This window comes from Stigmatopora nigra, unplaced genomic scaffold (assembly GCF_051989575.1).
Source record: "Stigmatopora nigra isolate UIUO_SnigA unplaced genomic scaffold, RoL_Snig_1.1 HiC_scaffold_28, whole genome shotgun sequence".
NCBI classification, from domain to species: domain Eukaryota; kingdom Metazoa; phylum Chordata; class Actinopteri; order Syngnathiformes; family Syngnathidae; genus Stigmatopora; species Stigmatopora nigra.
The window spans coordinates 130,001-136,097 of NW_027551607.1; positions in this window are offsets into that span (position 1 = coordinate 130,001).

The window sequence follows — 6,097 nt, forward strand, 5'->3', positions numbered from 1 at the left end:
AAAAAACAGCCATACAACAGTATTTTTATCAAAACAACAGGAGCTGGAGCTCTCCAGCTGCCTGTGGAGCTCTCCGTGGTGCTGGTGCGCTCTCCAATGTGCTGGGGCGCTCTCCAATATGCTGCGGCGCTCTCCAGTGTGCAGGGGGGTCTCTCCAGAGAATAAAGAAAGCGGAGGGCTTGATCTATTTGGATATGGTTATTTTAAATGATTGTATGCTTGAGTTTTTGACTGTCTCTCAAATAGATTGCAGTACTTAAATGTGTCCGCAAGACGGCGAAAATGAGCACATTTCAGGTTGTAACACATAGGGAAAATGTGCTTATTTTTGTTATTCTTTTTATTCTCCAGCTTCCCTCCCCGTGGAAAATGCACTCCATAACATAAACCCCTAACCCCTAACAATAACACTAACCCCTCACATAAACCCTAACCCCTCGCATAAACCCTAAAAATAACACTAACCCCTCGCATAAACCCTAAAAATAACACTAACCCCTCGCATAAACCCTAACAATAACACTAACCCCTCGCATAAACCCTAACAATAACACTAACCCCTCACATAAACCCTAACCCCTCGCATAAACCCTAAAAATAACACTAACCCCTCGCATAAACCCTAAAAATAACACTAACCCCTCGCATAAACCCTAACAATAACACTAACCCCTCGCATAAACCCTAACAATAACACTAACCCCTCACATTAACCCTAACCCCTCACATAAACCCTAACAATAACACTAACCCCTCGCATAAACCCTAACAATAACACTAACCCCTCACATAAACCCTAACAATAACACTAACCCCTCACATAAACCCTAACCCCTCACATAAACCCTAACAATAACACTAACCCCTCGCATAAACCCTAACAATAACACTAACCCCTCACATAAACCCTAACCCCTCACATAAACCCTAACCCCAAACAGCAACCCTAACATAAACCCTAACCCCTAACAATAACACAAACCCCCAACAAAAACCCTAACCCCTCACATAAACCCTAACCCTAACAAAAACCCTAACATAAACCCTAACCCCTAACATAAACCCTAACCCTAACCCCAACCATACCCCTAACCATAACCCCAACCCTAACCCCAACCCCAAACATAACCCTAACAATAACCCCAACCCCAAACATAACCCTAACCCTAACCCCAACCCCAAACATACCCCTAACCCCAAACATAACCCTAACCATAACCCCAACCCCAAACATACCCCTAACCCTAACCCCAACCCCAAACATAACCCTAACCCTAACCCCAACCCCAAACATACCCCTAACCCCAAACATAACCCTAACCATAACCCCAACCCCAAACATACCCCTAACCCCAACCCTAACCGCAAACATAACCCTAACCATAACCCCAACCCCAAAAATACCCCTAACCCTAACCCCAAACATAACCCTAACCCCAACCCTAACCCCAAACATACCCCTAACCCTAACCCCAACCCCAAACATACCCCTAACCCTAACCCCAACCCTAACCCCAACCCTAACCCCAACCCTAACCCCAAACATACCCCTAACCCCAACCCTAACCCCAAACATACCCCCAACCCTAACCCCAAACATACCCCTAACCCCAAACATACCCCTAACCCCAAACATAACCCTAACCATAACCCCAACCCCAAACATACCCCCAACCCTAACCCCAAACATACCCCTAACCCCAACCCTAACCCCAAACATACCCCTAACCCTAACCCCAACCCTAACCCCAACCCTAACCCCAAACATACCCCTAACCCCAACCCTAACCCCAAACATACCCCTAACCCCAACCCTAACCCCAACCCTAACCCCAACCCTAACCCTAACCCCAACCCTAACCCCAACCCTAACCCCAAACATACCCCCAACCCTAACCCCAAACATACCCCTAACCGTAACCCCAACCATAACCCTAACCATAACCCCAACCATCCCCCTAACCCTAACCCAAACCCTAACCCTAACCCTACCCCTAACCTTTGACCTTTGACCTTTGACCTTTGACCTAAGGAGGTCAAAGGTCAAAGGTCAGGGGTTGGGGTTATGGTTAGGGGTTATTGTTAGGGGTTTTGGTTATTGTTAGGGGTTTTGGTTATTGTTAGGGGTTACTGTTAGGGGTTAGTGTTATTGTTAGGGGTTACTGTTAGGGTTTGGGGTTATTGTTAGGGGTTGGGGTTACTGTTAGGGGTTTTGGTTATTGTTAGGGGTTGCTGTTAGGGTTTGGGTTAATGTTAGGGGTTACTGTTAGGGTTTGGGGTTACTGTTAGGGTTTGGGTTATTGTTAGGGGTTTTGGTTATTGTTAGGGGTTACTGTTAGGGGTTTTGGTTATTGTTAGGGGTTACTGTTAGGGGTTAGTGTTATTGTTAGGGGTTACTGTTAGGGTTTGGGGTTATTGTTAGGGTTTGGGGTTATTGTTAGGGGTTGTGGTTATTGTTAGGGGTTACTGTTAGGGTTTGGGGTTATTGTTAGGGGTTGGGGTTACTGTTAGGGGTTTTGGTTATTGTTAGGGGTTGCTGTTAGGGTTTGGGTTAATGTTAGGGGTTACTGTTAGGGTTTGGGGTTACTGTTAGGGTTTGGGTTATTGTTAGGGGTTTTGGTTATTGTTAGGGGTTACTGTTAGGGGTTTTGGTTATTGTTAGGGGTTACTGTTAGGGGTTAGTGTTATTGTTAGGGGTTACTGTTAGGGTTTGGGGTTATTGTTAGGGTTTGGGGTTATTGTTAGGGGTTGTGGTTATTGTTAGGGTTTTGGTTATTGTTAGGGGTTACTGTTAGGGGTTAGTGTTATTGTTAGGGGTTAGTGTTATTGTTCGGGGTTACTGTTAGGGGTTTTGGTTATTGTTAGGGTTTTGGTTATTGTTAGGGGTTACTGTTAGGGGTTAGTGTTATTGTTAGGGTTTTGGTTATTGTTAGGGGTTACTGTTAGGGGTTAGTGTTATTGTTAGGGGTTAGTGTTATTGTTCGGGGTTACTGTTAGGGGTTTTGGTTATTGTTAGGGTTTTGGTTATTGTTAGGGGTTACTGTTAGGGGTTAGTGTTATTGTTAGGGGTTTTGGTTATTGTTAGGGGTTATTGTTATTGTTAGGGGTTGTTGTTAGGGGTTATTGTTATTGTTAGGGGTTACTGTTAGGGGTTTTGGTTATTGATCGGGGTTACTGTTAGGGGTTTTGGTTATTGTTAGGGTTTTGGTTATTGTTAGGGGTTACTGTTAGGGGTTAGTGTTATTGTTAGGGGTTTTGGTTATTGTTAGGGGTTATTGTTATTGTTAGGGGTTGTTGTTAGGGGTTATTGTTATTGTTAGGGGTTACTGTTAGGGGTTTTGGTTATTGTTCGGGGTTACTGTTAGGGGTTTTGGTTATTGTTAGGGTTTTGGTTATTGTTAGGGGTTACTGTTAGGGTTTGGGTTATTGTTAGGGGTTATGGTTATTGTTAGGGGTTACTGTTAGGGGTTTTGGTTATTGTTAGGGTTTTGGTTATTGTTAGGGGTTACTGTTAGGGGTTTGGGTTATTGTTAGGGGTTACTGTTATTGTTAGGGGTTATTGTTATTGTTAGGGGTTACTGTTATTGTTAGGGGTTACTGTTAGGGGTTATGGTTATTGTTAGGGGTTTTGGTTATTGTTAGGGGTTACTGTTGGGGTTTGGGGTTATTGTTAGGGGTTTTGGTTATTGTTAGGGTTTTAGTTATTGTTAGGGGTTACTGTTAGGGGTTTTGGTTATTGTTAGGGTTAGTGTTATTGTTAGGGGTTATGGTTATTGTTAGGGGTTACTGTTAGGGGTTGTGGTTACTGTTAGGGGGTTATGGTTACTGTTAGGGGTTACTGTTAGGGGTTTTGGTTATTGTTAGGGGTTACTGTTATTGTTAGGGGTTATGGTTATTGTTAGGGGTTTTGGTTAATGTTAGGGGTTACTGTAAGGGTTTTTGTTTATTGTTAGGGGTTTTGGTTACTTTTAGGGGTTACTGTTAGGGTTTGGGGTTATTGTTAGGGGTTTTGGTTACTGTTAGGGGTTTTGGTTGTTGTTGGGGTTATTGTTAGGGGTTTTGGTTATTGTTAGGGGTTACTGTTATTGTTAGGGGTTATGGTTATTGTTAGGGGTTACTGTTAGTGGTTTTGGTTATTGTTAGGGGTTACTGTTAGGGTTTATGTTATTGTTAGGGGTTATGGTTATTGTTAGGGGTTACTGTTAGTGGTTTTGGTTATTGTTAGGGGTTACTGTTAGGGTTTATGTTATTGTTAGGGGTTTTGGTTATTGTTAGGGGTTACTGTTAGGGGTTTTGGTTATTGTTAGGGGTTACTGTTAGGGTTTGGGGTTATTGTTAGGGGTTTTGGTTATTGTTAGGGGTTATTGTTATTGTTAGGGGTTACTGTTAGGGGTTTTGGTTACTGTTAGGGGTTACTGTTAGGGTTTGGGTTATTGTTAGGGGTTATGTTTTTTGTTAGGGGTTGGTACAGTAGACAGTAATATTTCCAATTATAATAGTGATTGTATTATAATAGATCTGGTTCGTTTCTGGAAGGTTATTTTACCTATGTATGTGGTCATATCTCTGGTTGGATGTATTTTCTATCATTTTGTGTCAAAAATTATCATCCTGGCTTGTTCTGGGGCTATATCTGACCATAACTACTGTCTAAAACAAGCATATTTAATAATAGAAAGCCCTTAAAACCATTAAAATGGATTAAATTAATGACTAAAATGTATTTAAATGATGAAATATAATGACTCGAGTTTAATTTAATCTATTCTGTATTTTTAAACACTTTAAATGAGCCCAGGGAACGTATTTTAGCCATAAAAAGGGTTTATTTTAACAATTGTAATGACAAAAAGTGTCCACAGGAGGGCATCTTTTCTCCCTTTTCCAGACTTGTAATGACAAAAAGTGTCCACAGGAGGGCATCTTTTCTCCCTTTTCCAAAACAGCGTCTCTCGTCCATTTCTTACGGTACTGTATAAAAAAACTGGTTAAAAACGGTTCTCTTGGGTCAATTAAGACGGGGTAAAGTGCCTAAATATTTGCTGGGACTATATATCTTCTTTTTTTATCAAAAGAATCATTTTTGAATGTATATCCAGCCGGGAAATGCTTTTGGTACGAGTAAAAATGGATGACTGAATTGTAGTTGCCTGTATTAAATACAGTCCATTTCGGTTCTGGAGGGTTATTTTAATTTAAAATTTTTTTCTATATATAAAGGGGTGTATTATTGACAAATTGGTGAAAAAATTAACTTCCAGGGACATTCTGTTGATTTTTTATCACTATAAATAGTAGCCTAAATCATGCCTATTTTCGCTAAAATGATGCATGCATTATAATAAGGTCCAGTCGGTTCTAGTTGTTGTTTTTAACTGGGAATTGTGTCAAATGTGTAAAGGGATGTATTATACTTGTGCTGTGTAAAAATAAAGATTTAATAATGTTCTTGGACTATTTTATACCATAAATAGTGTCATAAACACTGGCACTTGATATAGCATATTGCCTTGTATTAAAAACGGTCCATTTTGGTTCTGGAAGGTTATTTAGATTCAGGACTTTGTCTTATCTCTGGGTGGATGTATTAATGAATGATTTGTGAAGAAATAAACTTTTAGGGACGTTCTGGGACTATTTTTTTACCATAAATAGTGTACAAAAACATGCTTATTTGCGATAAAATGTTGCATGTATTTGAACCAGGTCCAGTTGGTTTTGGTTGATGGTTTGACATGTGGATGGTGTCCATTGAATAAAGGAATGTGTTTTTGATTAAATGGTGTAAAATTTATCATCCAGTGATGTTCTGGAGTTTTAATATTCTATAATCAATGACCTCCATTTGGGTACTGTGTTTTTGCATGGTGGTTGCATTATAACCGGTCCATTTCGGTTCTGGAGTGTTGTTTTAACTGGGAATTTTTTTCATTGTATTTGGCAATGTATTTTGCTTATTCTTTGAAAAAATCAACATCCAGGATGGTTCTGATGCTATTTGTCACTATAATAAATGTCCAAAACATACTAATTTGCGATAAAAATACGGGTGTCATTATAACCGGTCCATTTCGGTTCTGGTGGGTGTATTTGCCCA